The sequence below is a fragment of the Lactuca serriola genome, chromosome 1 (assembly GCF_051521515.1).
Source record: "Lactuca serriola cultivar US96UC23 chromosome 1, Lser_US96UC23_V15, whole genome shotgun sequence".
NCBI lineage: Eukaryota > Viridiplantae > Streptophyta > Magnoliopsida > Asterales > Asteraceae > Lactuca > Lactuca serriola.
In genome coordinates, this window is record NC_136408.1 from 141,143,332 (window position 1) to 141,159,768 (window position 16,437).

General features: G+C 42.4%; 1 long non-coding RNA gene across 8 annotated transcripts; it reads left to right on the forward strand.

Annotated features, from left to right (window-relative positions):
• Positions 1-493: 493 nt before the first annotated feature.
• On the forward strand, positions 494-15,362 carry LOC145099457 (uncharacterized). Of its 8 annotated transcripts, none has more exons than XR_013704617.1 (6): positions 494-1,770; positions 1,885-2,327; positions 2,418-2,497; positions 2,591-2,671; positions 2,776-2,810; positions 2,885-3,188. It is a non-coding gene; the product is annotated as an uncharacterized LOC145099457 (long non-coding RNA). The 8 variants fall into 8 exon arrangements; XR_013704619.1 differs by having other exon boundaries at positions 2,796-2,810; XR_013704620.1 differs by lacking the exons at positions 2,776-2,810; positions 2,885-3,188 and adding an exon at positions 15,344-15,362.
• Positions 15,363-16,437: the final 1,075 nt, after the last annotated feature.

Sequence of the window (16,437 nt, forward strand, 5' to 3'; positions counted from 1 at the left end):
ATTTACCTTAGCATGAAACTAGCTAGAAAGTGACTTTTAGAAAAAAAATTCCGTCACTAATTTGACATTTGTAAAAGAAACTTAAGATGAAATTTAGCAACGAATTTGTTCACCTTTCTAGTATTTTCTCGCAAAGTTATAATCAAAATATCATTTCCTAATTAGTTATATAAACAACCTTTTTTGTTTATTCTATTATATAAGGATGAACATTTTGTACAAAATTTCGATCCCATAACAATACCATACCGAACTTAATACCGAACTTAATAATATGGAATGGTACTCCAAAATCACATAATTCGTTATTCAGTAACGTCGAAACCGGTTTAGGTACTATTACCGGTAATGTTAATTGTAGTCAATACTAGTTACGTCCAATCATAAATTCATTTTACCAAATACATGGTCCTTATTTAATTTTTTTAATATTTAATTATCAAACAAATATCCTTTACGATTTATTATAGCCATGATTTGATGTTTTGTCAAATACCGTTTCTTTCGCTTTTCTTTATTTCCTCTTCTTTCTTTTTCACTATTCCTTCGCCTTCCCTTTTTGGATCCCATCGCCTCATCTCTCTGCCTCCACTCAGTAGTAGTCCTTCTAACTGGTCTGTAGATCCTTCTTCTTCGCACCAATTCTCCGTGTCCTTCCAACTTTCTCCATCTCATCCCCGTTCGTCTTCTTCACCCAAAAATCAATTTGTATCGGCATAATTTCATCAAAATTCGATCCCTCACCACAGCCCGATTCTCGACCTTAAATCATTGGTCGGGATGAGGGTTTTCTGTTTTGCTGGATGCCCTCAACTTCGTTTTCCCTCTTAATTCTCATTCCCACCTCCATCAACAGGCCACCACCGACCTTGCCTTCCGATGACGTTCTTAGGTTTGGTTTCCACTGCTGAACATACTCTCGATCCCTCTCTAACCTTAAATCCATAGAGCAGCCACCACACTTTTCATGTCGCCCACCACCATCCTCTACCATCGCCTACTTGTGCTAATACTACCGTACTCCAAACGCAGCGCCTTAAGGAATCTCTCAATGACAACAACAGAAACACGGAGAATGGAATGGGAGAAAGAGAAAGAGGAAGTTGGAATTCGACTTTAGGTGACCGCAATTACTTCGTCTTATTCTCAATTTTTTCTAAACCGATTTGTTGTTCAAGTATGGAATATTTGGGAAATTTGATGTTTTTTCTGGATCTTCAATTACTATGCCTTTGTTGTTGATACCACGTTATAGAAATAAAATACCTTTCCTCACCGCCACCCTCTCCCCCACAAGACAACCAATTACGGTAAATTGTAGATTAAGGTCAACCAAAGATGAATATACACATGTTTTACAGCCAGAGGCCAAGGGCTGCTGCTTTCTGTGACAAAAACTCCTAATAATATCGGTTCAAACATTCAGCAGGTTGTTATCAGTTATTTCAATAGCTCTGCGGTTGATGTTTTCAAAGCTGAGGTATAATTATTTTATATATCATGTGGGTTTTATTTTCTTAATTTGTATCTTAATTAAGAGACTTCCTTTAATTTCAAAACATGGTGAGATTCATAAGTATGAATTAGATAAATGGAGTGGATTATCGAGAGGTTTCCCTTATAGCACAATAAGCCCAAACTCAAGGCAATGCACAAACATTATGCCTGACTCAGGAGATCCTTACAGTTGCTGGTGTTCCTAATCTGTTTCTTGGAATAACACCTGCTTATCTGTGGAAAAGTCAGGTCCAACTTGTGCTATGACCTACGGTAAGTTGACCATGTGTTTTTCGCTCCTTATTAGTGAAACTTAAGTTTGTTGCTATTTTTTTCTTCTTCGTATTTTCCTATTATGTGCTTATAGTTTCCGATAAATTGTTGTAGGATGTGGGAGAATAACAACTGTTGCTTCTTTGTGAGATTGAGATCCATTTAAAGGCTAATCAGTCAGTTCCCCCTGAGTAAATTAAAATATTTAAGATTTGCCAACTCAGGAATTCCAAAGTGACACTATGGTCATTAAAGATACCATCTCAGCAATGGAAACCTCAACTATGGAATCTGTGCTCTCATTGGACGATAATGGCTACCAGCATTTACATATTGTAATTTTTTTAATTTATTATATTTTTAAGATTAATTTTATTTTCTGTTTTCGGCTGCTCGGAGTCGTGAGTGGGTTAACTAGCGGTCTACGGCTGTACCGGGGGTACCGCCTGGAAAGATCTCCATGCACAATAGGTTCAGCGGGTTCTCTTTAATGTTTTCACTCGGATTGCCATTTTTCAAATACCAATTACAGATTTCAATTAGAAACAATGATAAATGTAGGTTTTATTTCTGGTTTTTTTTTATAGCAAATAAAAAGAAACATATATATATATATATATAAAGTTAAATATTTTTAGAAATAACAGGGAGTTATAACAGAGGATGTAGTCCAGCTTAGAAAATCAATTGGTGCACCAGCCACCAGGGATGGTTGTTCTTCAGTTTGGTAGTAAATTATTTTTTACTTATTCACTTATTTCCATAATTTATATTTATAAAATATCCATTAATTTTTTTTTCTTTTACAAATTGGTTTCAGAAGTGATTGAGCAAACCCTCATCAGTCTCACAATCATGAGCAAAATCAACTTGCATATGCTGGAACTGACATAATGACACGGTGATCTTTATTATCTTCTCATCGAAACCAAAAATAGCATTATACATTCCTATAAATATATATTAAAAATGGATTTTAACTTTTATTTTTGTTATGGATACGAGGTTGGTTGGATGTCTTGCAGCAAAAATAATGCAATGTGAGTGAGTGTTTTTAAGTTTCAACACTACAATCTGTCATAAATATTATAATATGCTTGCTTATCTACCACAGTTTCAAATAACCAAAGAAAACAAGGTACACAGCGCCAACGACACATCTAATTCCATCTAGTTTACATCAAAACCGTAAATTATATATATATATATATATATATATATATATATATATATATATATATATATATATATATACTAGTGGGCTAGTGGGGTAACCGTGCGATGCGTTGACGACGATTGTTCCTTTCGACAAAATGTTTCTAGGCGCCGATTAGTTGTTGTTAGGTGAAGTTATCTCAGTGAGGCGGTGCGACTGTAATTGTATCTGATAATAAATGAAAACCATAATGTTTCCAATATTCCTCCAATTTGAGAGTTTTTCTTTTGTTGTTTAGAGATTTTTAAAGGAATCAAAATATGTTTTCTTTTTTATCAATTCATACAACAAATGCTTATAATCATTTAATGTAAAAGACTTGTTATTTTTATTTTTTTCACAAGAATCATGTAAAAAAGATTTCATCACATTCATAATTAAATGAAATAGTTTAATATTGAGGATCGGTTGTATTTCATTGAATTTTTTCAATTAGTTATATATAGAAAATAAAATATTTTTAAGAACACAAATAAATTGAAAAATATCATTACCATTTTAATATATATATATATATATATATATATATATATATATATATATATATATATATATATATATATATATAAGGTTTATACAAAATTTGATTTTGTATATCACGCAGAACTTCTTGATACACCACATTTAATGTGTAGATTGCTCTCCCCTGAAATTCTTTTGTAGGTTTCACTAAGACCTTTGTATTCTCACGTGATATCTCTTTAGAAAGCGCCACATAAAGTTGCCCATGCTAGAATGCTGACTCTGGTAGATAAACACCAACATTTGGAATTGTTTGACCTTGAGCTTTATTGATTGTTATAGCAAAGCTAAGCCGAATTGGAAACTATTTTCTTTTCAATTTGAATGGAAACATGTTATCGTCAGATGGACAAAGAGGGATTCTTGGTAAAAAAAAGTCGTTTTCCAGCATGAAGGCCAACCGCTATTTCCGCATCGATCACGTTCATCTGAAAACCTCTGCATATCAAGCTTGTGCCATTACATAAACCATTCGAAGGATCAATATTCCTTAATAGTATTATAAGGCATCCAGTTTTGAGTCGAAGGTAATGAGGAGGCAAACCACTGATATTTATAGAGTTTAAGAATTCCATCGGATAGAAATTGTTCTTATCATCTTCTGCCTCATCAAAACTATAGTAAATCCTCTCTTCTCCACAAAACCTATCAATCATTTGATCATTCATTTCATCAACACTTTCATTTTTTGTTGATAGTATCGCCCTGGAAATAATATACTCTGAAGAGCCTCCATTGATGTGCAAAGAAGGAAAGATTGCATTAATCAACTTGTTTTTTGATATGTCTTGGTCGATGTAAGGATTGCACATATCATCAGGTATTTTGACAAAACTTTCATCGATGGTTTCTTCATCTCCGTTGCCAACTCGTATTAAAAAATCTGAAAACCATGGATCGGCCAGTGCTCTCATATTTATACTTAAACGTATTTTTTTAATCAAAGAACAAAGAGGTGACATCCTAAAGATGGCGTCTACAATCTATGCTCTAGTACCACGTCTGATTACTGGAAACACCTGCCTAAAATCACCTCCCAAGATCATTATCTTTCCACCAAAAGGGAGGCTCACCTTTGTAATGTCTTGCATCGTTCGATCAACCGCCTCTACTGCTTGCCTATTCGCCATTGATGCTTCATCCCATATGATTATTTTGTCCAAACGAAGTAGTTGAGCAACCCCACTTTGCTGATTGATTATGCACATTGAGTTATTATCAAGATTTATCAGAATCTTAAACCGTGAGTGAGATGTTCTCCCCCCGGGCATATTATTAGCTGCAACATCGGATGAAGTTGTCGCAAGTGCAATATGACCATGGGAACGAACCTCGACAAGTAAGGCTTTGTACAAAAATGTTTTTCCAGTTCCACCAAGACCATCTATAAAAAACACACCCAAATGATTATGATTAATGTGGCTCATGATCTCATCATATGCATTTTTTTGGTCGGTATTGACAGAATATTTTGCACGAAGGTGTTCATCATCCAAAACGATGGAGTACTCCTCTTGGACCTCGCAATAATCTCCAGATTCCAATTTGATGTTTGTATTTACCATAGGAAGACGAAACTCATTGAGATGCTTACCCATAGATTGCAAAATTATAGAGATATCCATAAGAACCATGGTTTGAACTCGCTCAACACTTTCACATTGTCACATATAATCTTTAGAAAGTGAATTATAGTGGTCATCCCATAACTTGCGAACATCTCCGGGTTCACAATAAATGAGTATAGTTGCAAATAACCATCTAAGAGCACCTGGAAATTGATATAATGAGGCCTCAGTAAGACATTGAGATAGGTTATCATCGGTCTCTATTAACCCTCTCTCAAGAGAAGCTTTACGAAATGTTGGATGTAACACGTTGTTCACCGTGTAAGGAACTTCAAAGCATGTTGGCCCTCTAACATGTGATAGGAGAACCCGAAGGTAGTATCTCTCTCCTTCGGCAGGGTTAGCAGAAACCAATCGGCCTCTCATTTCTCCTTTTTTCCTTTGGTTCCAACAACGTTTGGTTGCCTTCCATGTAAAGTATCTTGGGAATTCTTTATATAGATATTGTCTCGCATTCTCATCCATTTTATTCATGTCAAAAAAATGCGGTCAACATTGAACTCTTATCTTTCTCCCTGTCGACAATATCAATCATTGAATTATTATCTGAGAATCTAACCAATTGTTGGTTCGGGAGATGAAAATGCAAAGACATTACAAAAGGGTGGATTTGAGAAAGCGAAAAGCTAAGAATCCGCCATATTGCCTCACGGGGTGAGACGTAGTGTGCATCTTGATATCTTTTGATCTCATTGATGATGGGTTCCGCTCCATCTTGATCAATGTCGACAACTTGTTTGTCATGTCCCTTGTAAACGTATTTAATAGCATATTTCACAGATTTTATACTCGAGCAAACCTCGACATTCACGTGGCAATTGAACATCATTAACAGCTTCGGGTTATATACTACTACCCATCTATTATCAAGTGTATTTCCTCGTACCTTGACCTCTATCCCATTGTTTCTCCTCTTATATAATGGATATGAGTCTTCTCCTTGTGTCGTCGCTTCATTAAATTGTCTAAGATATCTCCACCAACATTGTTTTGGCACTCCTTGCATACATGGACTAGTTTCTCATAAATAACCACAAGGACCGTGCATCATATGCTTCACAACAATTTCGTGCATTTTGGGATACTTTTTCGGATCGGGAAGTTCAGCACACACCATTTTCTCATCATGGTCAGCATTTGTCATCTTGTGTTCTGGTCTCATTATCAAGAGGAAATGTGCATGTGGCAAACCACGCTTTTGAAACTCCACCACATAAACATATGCTCGAACCACACCCAGGATATGGTGCTATAGAAGTTGGTCCTTTATAACCTCTAATTTTGCATGAAAGACTCTTGATACATGGTCTGGTCGGTCATGTGGACTTTGCCCGGGTTTCTAATCATCAACAATTTCTGGCTAGTTTGGATTACATGTTACTGTAAGGAATATAGCAGGCTTTCCGTCATCTTGAACTAACGTCATTGCATCTAAGAACCATCGTCGCATCTGTAGCACCTGATTCCTGGTATGTATCTTATTTTAGTAATTTTGCATTTTTGGCTTGGGACTCGGCGAGTTGAAGGTCCAACTCGCCGAGTAGAAGCGGGATGAGACGCAAGATTTAACTAATGGACTCGTCGAGTCGGGTCCCGGACTCGACGAGTAGGCTCTAACTAGGCAAAACCCTAATCTGAGGGTTTGCACCCTATTTAAACAACCTTATACAGCCTCCATCGCCCCTTTATGCTCCCAGCCCCCCCCCCCCCCAGTAAATCCTAAGTGTTTTAGTGCAAGATCTCAGGCTCTTGAGTGATTTTTGTGGGTTTTGACGTCAAGGAAGAAGGAAGAGCATAGAAGGATCAAGAGGGGACTGAAGCATTCGAGTTTGGTGCATCATTTCCCGTACTTGAAAGGTATAAAGTCTGTACCTTGATTGTTCATTTGTTAGATCCCTTTTGGGGGAAGATTTAGGGCTTTTTAAGCCAAATGAGGTGGCCAACCATGATTGCAAACATGGTTGGGGGTCAAGACTTCTGATCTAAGTCTTGGAAGGAGTCACAAAGCAGATTTGGGTTGCTTTTGCACCCAAGGAAGGTCCCATGCAACATAAGAGTCATTTTAGAGCCTTTTTGGCTCAAAAGTCCCATGCATGCACGTAAAGTTCGAAACTTTACGTGCTAGATCGAGCTTAGGGGCTTGGATCTATCATTAGGTCAAAGTTTGTACATCAAAAATCGAGGAAATAGAGCATGGACGTTATCGACTCGGCGATTCCGTTCTTGGGACTCGACGAGTCCAAGGCTTTGAGTCCCATATATGTTGAGGGTCAAAGAACTCAGTTAGGTGATTAGAAGGGTTGTAGCAGGATAGAAAGAGTGACCCAATGCATTGGACTTAGTTTTAGACCCGGAGTTCATGGGAATCGGCGAGTACTTACTGTACGCGAGTTGTTCAAACAACTAGGCGAGTCGGATGAAGGATAATTCGATGTTCTTATAGAAGAGGAACTCGTTGAGTCATTCCCAAACTCGACGAGTCGAGCCAGGGATGAGGACGTGTAAAGGGTTAGGGACTCGACGAGTTGACGACTCAACTTGGTGAGTCGGGTCAACTTGAAGTTGATTTTGACTTGAACTGGATTGGGGGTAAAATAGTCATCTTACCGTAAGAGTAGATGTCAGTTTCTGATTAAGTGTTTTGTGGGGATTGTAGCCGGAGGACCAGCAGACAGAGACTTCCCATACGAATTATCAGCAGCTACTTGCTCGAGGTGAGTTACCTTCCAGTAATGGTGGGTCTACAGCCACAATGCCGGCCCACCAGTAGGAGTTGTACAGCTCAACTCGGCGAGTCGGCTTTGAGTCCCATATCTGTTGAGGGTCAAAGAACTCAGTTGGGTGATTAGAAGGGTTGTATCAGGATAGAAAGAGTGACCCAATGCATTGGACTTAGTTTTAGACCTGGAGTTCAACAGCCTCGGTGAGTACTAGAACAGACTTGGCGAGTCCAAGGCAATCTCCTTAAGATTGAAGATGAACTCGACGAGTTGTTCATACAACTCGGCGAGTCAGATGAAGGATCATTCGATGTTCTTATAGAAGAGGAACTCATCGATTCATCACCAAACTCGACGAGTCGAGTCAGGGATGTCGACGTGTAAAGGGTTAGGGACTCGATGAGTTGATGGCTCAACTCGATGTGTCGGGTCAACTTGAAGTTGATTTTGACTTGAACTGGATTAGGGGTAAAATATATATCTTACCCTAAGAGTAGATGTCAGTTTCTGATTAAGTGTTTTGTGGGGATTGTAGCCGGAGGACCAGCAGACAGAGACTTCCCATACGAATTATCAGCAGCTAATTGCTTGAGGTGAGTTACCTTCCAGTAGCGGTGGGTCTTACAAGTTGGTATCAGAGCCCTGGTTTGAGGAATTCGGACACACCCTTGGGAGTGACTGAACTCAAATAGAGGGATTAAAAGATTTTTTTACAAGAAAAATGGTTTCCTAAAAGCTAAGATAAAAGAGTGTTGGGAAAGAACAAAGTGTGTGGTGTGCGCGACCGGCCAAGCTCAAGTAAGTATTCCCTAATGTACCCATACAAATTTATATTATGTTTATCAATATCAGTAGAACAACATGCTAGAATAGGACTAAGGATCTAGGAGTGATGCCTTATGTGCCTGCTTTATGTGCTCCAACTTATGAGAATTGCATGCTAGTATTGAGTAGACAGTAATAGGATAGCCTGTTTAGGTTATGCCTGATACTATGAGCTCAACATTGTATGTTGGTACATTTTCTCGTTAGGACAATAGAGTTGATTGAGTAGTTTCCTGTGTCCAAATGTTACTTGCTCCGTGCTTGTGGGACTCTGAATGATGGGAGTTAGCCATTAGGTGAGTACATTGTGTCACATGTGATTAGGATTGAATAATCTCAGAGTGATGGATTTGGCCCTATTGTGCAGCTCTCGTTTGATTCTAACCATTGTAGGGACAAGTCTTTTACTTAAAGGATTATCTGAGCCTCGTTATATGTGATGGTATTCAGGTGATGGCTAATTGGCATCACAAGGAGGCCTTCAACAGCTGAGGACCGGTTTGGGTGGAGTCAGATATTTTCCCTAGGGTAAGCCTAGGATGAGAGTAGCAGAGATCAACAGTGGTAAAAGGGACTTGGTGGAGTCAAGGTAGTCCTCGAGGAAAGTACGGATAGATGTGGATAGTAGTATGGGCCCGTACTACTGAAAGCAGAGGATCCGTACTCGAATTGGGGAAGGCTGAGGCAAGACAAAGGAACTTGTAGTAGGTGTGATCCCTCTTGATGTACCAGTATCACTAACGATTGTCATGATGAATTGAAGAATGGTGGACCTACGTCTGAGGCCAGCAGTGGGCAGCTCAGGAGAGGGATCGGGTTCGGGTTCAGGCTCCGAACCAGTGGACGAGAGGCTACGTGAGTTCATCACGTCTGAGATCACAAGAGGCATCCTTGATGCGACCCCGGTCATATTTGGATCGATCAAGGAAGGGATTGTTGAGCTGATGGAGGATCGCCTTAGGGCGTTCAGGAGTGACATGGTGACCAGCCAGTCAGGATCCCGCACACTTTCCTTTAAGGACTTCAGGAGCAGTGGTGTGCCGGATTTCCATGGGGCAAAGGACCCCATTGCTGCCAAACGATGGATTGCAAACATTGAGTCTGCACAGCTGACTAGCTTCTGCCCGGAGGGGTCGAAGGTGAGATATGCAGCAGGGTGTTTGAGAGACAAAGCTAGAGACTGGTGGGATTCTGTTGGTGACTCATTGGGAGCCTCGACTGTTGAGGCTATGACGTGGTCAGACTTTGTGACCAGATTCAGGGCGGAGTTTGCACCAGCTGTAGAGCTTCAACAGCTGGCCAAAGAGTTTTTGGACATGAGACAGACTACGGAGACTGTGGCGGAGATCACCACCAAGTTCCGGGAGAGGGCATTGCTGGTGCACCAGTATGAGGGAGATGAGGATATGAGGAGGACCCGCAATTATGACATGCTGTGGACCAAAATTCGGGAGCATGTTAGTTTTTCAGCTTGCCCTACCCTGGAGTCCATGATTGCTAGGGCAAGGGAGAGGGAGATCGACTTGGAGCATGTCCGGAACAGGAAGGTAGAGAAGGGCAGACGACTGGGGCTTCGGGGAAGAAGCTCAAGGGATCAGATGGCAGGCCGAAAGGTCAGACACGACCAGGCCGCTGCAGGAAACGCGACAAGCCACATGAGGGGGCATGTAGATTGGGATCGTCGGGCTGCTACAAGTGCGGAAATTCAGGGCACTTCAGCAGGGATTGTACTACCCCTGTATCGGTTATTCAGACGTCTGAGTTGTTGTGTTTCCACTGCAACCAGAGGGGCCACAAGAAGGTCAACTGTCCCCAGTTGACAGCAGCAACGCCAGTGAAGGCACCAGCTCCAGCGACCCTGTGGATTACTGATGGCCGGCAGGTCAAGGTTGAGGCTCTAGTGGTGAGGAATCGGACCTTCCAGTTGACTACCGAGGAGGCACGCGCTGCACCCGATGTGGTGCACCCGATGTGGTGATGGGTATGTCTTCTTATTTATGCTATTATGATATGATGCTATGATTTTGATATGTTATGTATGTTCTCTGTTTAGGATCGTTCCATGTGAACGGTATTCCAGTTTAGGTACTGTTTGATTCGGGGGTTACCCGCCCATTTGTCTCTCTTGCGCTTAGCAAGAAGTTTCTTGAGTCTTCGGGCATGTTGGATTGCCCTTTAGAGGTAGAGATTGTTGATGACCGATCGGTGCGAGCATCGGCGGTATTCTGAGATTGTGTGCTGAGATTATTCGAGGAGCGTTACCTGGTAGACCTGGTTCATATTCCGCTGTGAGGGAACAAGGTAATTATAGGCATGGATTGGTTGATCCCCAATGGGGCAGTGATAGATTGCGCACGACAGCTAGTGCGGATCAGGACCTCAAGTGGGGGAGAGTTGGTAGTTCAGGGCGAGAGGCCACAACGAGGACCAGCGGTATGTTCAGCAGCAAGAGCGAGGCGTTACCTTCAGCAGGGTTGTGCATGATATGTCGCTTATGTCATGGACACCCGGGAGGCCGGAAAGGCGACAGTGGGCGATGTGCCCGTGGTACAAGAGTTTGCGGACGTATTCCCCGAGGAGTTGCCTGGGATACCTTCGGAGCGGCAGGTGGAGCACGAGGAGCACCTGTGGGAGGTGCTGGAGACTTTGAAGAGGGAGAACTTGTATGCTAAGTTATCCAAGTGTGAGTTTTGGTTGTGCAAGGTGCAGTTCCTTGGGCACCTCGTCAAGAAGAATGGGATTTCGATGGACCCAGCAAAGGTGGAGGCCGTGATGAGATAGGAGGTTCCGAAGTCTCCATGTGAGATTTGGAGTTTCCTAGGATTAGTCGGCTACTGTCAGAGATTCATCAAGGATTTCTCCAAGATAGTTGTACCCCTGACTAGGCTAACAAGGAAGGTCGTGGTCTTTCGTTGGGGGTCTGAGCAGCAGGCCGCATTCAAGGCACTAAGGCAGAGATTGTGTGAGGTGCCGATCTTAGCCCTGCCGGAGAGCATGGAGGATTTTGTGGTGTACTACGATGCGTCCATCTCGGGATTAGGCGCATTACTGATGTAGAGAGGGCATGTCATTGCCTACGCGTCGAGGCAGCTGAAGCCTCATGAGGCGAATTAGCCGACACATGATTTGGAGCTAGGGGCTGTTGTATTCGCCCTCAAGATTTGGCGTCATTACCTCTATGGGGTTCGGTGTACCGTCTACACGGACCATAAGAGTTTGAGGTACCTCATGGATCAACCGAATCTGAACATGAGGCAGCGTCGGTGGTTAGAGATGGTAAAGGATTACAATTGCGAGATCCTTTACCATCCGGGGAAGGCCAATGTGGTGGCCGACGCGCTTAGTCGCAAGGCAGTGTCGATTAGGGATATCTGTCTGAGGATGACAGTGGTGAATCCGTTGTTGGAGTGGATTAGGGAGGCCCAGCAGGAGGCTATGAAGGAGGAACATCGGAAGAGCGAGCGGATAGTGGGGCAGGTCTCCTCCTTTGATTATGACAGTCGAGGATTACTGACACTACACAGTAGGGTGTGGGTGCCATACCTCGGGGGTGTGCGCCAGATTCTGATGGAGGAGGCGCACAAATCCTGATTTTCCATTCATCCCGGGGCAACAAAGATGTATAGGGACCTTTGTGTGGACTACTGGTGGCCCTGCATGAAGTGGGATGTGACATGGTATGTGGAACGGAGTTTGAATTGCAGGAAGGTCAAGGCCGAGCATCAGAGACCTCACGGCAAGATACAACTGTTGGATATTCCGTTGTGGAAATGGGAAGACATCACGAAGGATTTTATCACAAAGTTTCCCAGGACCGCGCGAGGAGTGAATTCTATTTGGATCCTTGTCGATCGATTAACCAGAGCGTCCATTTTATTCCGATTCAGGAGAGCATCTCGGCCGAGATGTTAGCCGACATCTACAGCAGGGAGGTAGTGGCGCGACACGGGGTGCTAGTTTCTGTGATTTCAGACAGGGATGTGCGGCTCACTTCCAGATTTTGGAAGAAGTTTTATGACGAGCTGGGTACTCGTCTGCACTTTAGCACCACCTTTCACCCGCAGACGGATGGCCAGAGTTAGTGGACCATCCAGACTCTGGAGGATATGCTACGAGCATACGTGTTAGACTTTGGAGGTAGTTGGGATACCTACCTTCCATTAGTAGAGTTCTCCTACAACAATAGTTATCAAGCGAGCATTAACCGCCCTCCCTTCGAGATGCTGTATGGGAGGAGGTGCAGGACCCTGATATGTTGGGGCGAGGTTGGCCAGAGGGTAATGGGGAGCACTAAAGTAGTGCTCAAGACGACAGAGAGGATTCAGCAGGTCCGGAGCAGGCTTCAGACTGCTCAGAGTCGGTAGAAAAGTTATGCCGACAAGCGCCGATCAGACCTGGAGTTTCAGGTCGGGGATATGGTTCTCCTGAAGGTTTCGCCATGGAAGGGCGTCATCTGATTCAGGAAACGGGGCAAGTTGGGCCCTAGGTAGATTGGATCGTTCAGGGTCTTAGCCCGGGTGGGCATGGTGGCGTACATGTTGGATCTGCCAGCTGAACTCAGCCAGATCCACAGCACTTTCCACGTCTCCCAGCTGTGGAAGTACCTGGTAGACGACTCAGCAGTGGTACCCTTAGAGGATATTCAGGTTGATGACAGCCTGAATTACATCGAGCGACCTATGGCAATCCTAGACCGGAAGTCGAAGGATCTAAGAAACAAGAGAGTGGAGCTCTTGAAGGAGCAATGGCAGCACCGAAAGGGCTCAGAATGGACTTGGGGGCCAATGAATGAGATGATGGAGCATTACCCAGAGCTATTCCGGGAACGAGCAGCAGACTTCGAGGACGAAGTCTAAAATAAGTGGGGGAGATTTGTAGCACCTGATTCCTGGTATGCATCCTATTTTAGTAATTTTTTCATTTTTGGCCTGAGACACAGGATTTAATTGATGGACTCGTGGAGTCGGGTCCCGGACTCGACGAGTAGGCTCTGACTGGGAAAAACCCTAATCTGAGGGTTTGCACCCTATTTAAACAACCTTATACAGCCTCCATCGTCCCTTTATGCTCCAAGAAACCCTCCCTAGTAAACCCTAAGTGTTTTGGTGCAAGATCTAAGGCACTTGGGTGATTTTTGTGGGTTTTGGCCTCAAGGAAAAAGGAAGAGCATAGAAGGAACAAGAGGACACTGAAGAATTTAAGTTTGGTGCATCATTTGCAGTCCTTGAAAGGTATAAAGTCTGTACCTTGCTTGTTCGATTGTTAGATCCATTTTTGGGGAAGATTTAGGGCTTTTTAAGCCAAATGAGGTGGCCAACCATGATTGCAAACATGGTTGGGGGTCAAGACTTCGGATCTAAGTCTTGGAAGGAGCCACAAAGCAGATTTGGGTTGCTTTAGCACCCAAGGAAGGTCCCATGCAACATAAGAGTCATTTTAGAGCCTTTTTGGCTCAAAAGTCCCATGCATGCACGTAAAGTTCGAAACTTTACGTGCTAGATCGAGCTTAAGGGCTTGGATCTATCATTTGGTTAAATTTTGTACATCAGAAATCGAGGAAATAAAGCATGGACGTTATCGACTCGGCGAGTCCGTTCTTGGGACTCGACGAGTCCAAGGCTTTGAGTCCCATATCTATTGAGGGTCAAAGAACTCAGTTGGGTGATTAGAAGGGTTATAGCAGGATAGAAAGAGTGACCCAATGCATTGGACTTAGTTTTAGACCTGGAATTCATCAGACTCGGTGAGTACTAGAACAGACTCAGCGAGTCCAAGGCAATCTCCTTAAGATTGAAGATGAACTCAACGAGTTGTTCATACAACTCGGCGAGTCCGATGAAGGATCATTCGATGCTCTTATAGAAGAGGAACTCGTCGATTCATCGCCAAACTCGACGAGTCGAGTCAGGGATGTGGACGTGTAAAGGGTTATGGACTCGACGAGTTGACGGCTCAACTAGATGTGTCGGGACAACTTGAAGCTGATTTTGACTTGAACTGGATTGGGGGTAAAATAGTCATCTTACCCTAAGAGTAGATGTAAGTTTCTGATTAAGTGTTTTGTGGGGATTGTAGCCGGAGGATTTCCGGAGTAGCAGCAGACAAAGACTTCCCATACGAATTATCAGCAGCTACTTGCTCGAGGTGAGTTACCTTCCAGTAGCAGTGGGTCTACGACCACAATGTCGGCCCACCAGTAGGAGTTGTACGATTAGATGATTGTCTTTGTGATATCATCTAGGTTTGCTACTACCTGACATGTTTATATGTGGGCATGATATGTTATACGTGATAGTGGTAGTAGGAGGGGAATAGTCCCCAAGTTCGGTTGTTAGGACCGAAGGGTAGTTCAGACACCCCAGATATGTCTGATAGTACGTTTATGTTAGATATATTTGATAGTAGTAGTAGGGGTGGAATAGTCCCCGATGGTCGGTTGTTAGGGCTGATGGGAAGGTCAGCACCCCAGAATGGCTTGACACGGGCAGGTCGGCACCCCAGAACGGCCGTATGGGTAAGTCGGCACCCTAGAATGGCCGAACCGGGTAGTTCGGGCACCCCAGAATTGCCCGATAGTATGTATGCTATGTGATTGTATGGTGTGTGGTACGATGGGGGAACTCATTATGCTTCGTGCTTACAGTTTACAGTTTTGGTTTCAGGTACCCCTTCAGCGAAAGGGAAGGAGCTGGCGCTGTAGCGGCACATCATACACACACTCTTTGGTTTCCGCACTATGGATATTTTGGGATTGTGCTCTGACATGTCCTTATTTTATGACTTGGGTTTTCAGACATGATACATTGTTTTACGAGATGATGTGATTTCACAGTATTTTCTTATGAATGTTTTTATGAGTCAGTTAATTAAAAAGAAATTTTTTTGGTCTTGAAAATTGGGTCATTACAGTATGTCACATGGTCCACCGATGAAAGATGCAGGTAAGACTATCCGTTGACCAACTCTACTTGGTTCAACTTCACCGGCATTAACACAGTCAACAATTCCTTGGTAAAGGTCAGATCTTATCTTCTTTTGGTTTAGCTTACAAAAAATCAAGCGTGAAGTCTCGATCTTTATGTAGATATCTACCACAAATTGTTGTAACAATCTTCTTCCCAATAGAATTAAATTTTTAGATGAACGAATCTGGAATTTGTAACAGTAGTACTCATACATTGTTACAGTATTCCTACCCTTCTTTGAGTTAGCCCCTGCATAAGGGTAATGTTAGAAACATGTAAATTTTCTATTTATGTATATTTTTACTAAAATCATTCATTTTCATATTTCAAAAATGTATGTACTTTCTAAATCATCCACAATATTTTCTCCATTACCCACAACTTCATTGATAGACACCCCATCCCTTGCTATTTTTGCATGCCAACCAGACTCACCATTAGGAAAGAACAATGGATAAGACAAATGATCATAACAACCTTCGTAAGGTTGAATTTGTGTACTACAGTCAGATCTCCCATATACAACAATGCTTCTTTTATATGTTGTTATGTTGTCATTACCTTTTACCCAAATACCAACAACCTATATAATTTGTGATTTTAGTATGGTGAATATATAATACGATAAATGATATGATGACTTCAAATTAAGAGAAATAATTATTATATCCAAACCTCAGATGTGGTCGGCCGATTGAATACCCTTTGGTCAAGTTCCACTGATGCATTTAAAGTGACTCTATAGTTATCGAGAGGTCCTAGCTCACGAAGGCTTCGAAACGTTGTAATAT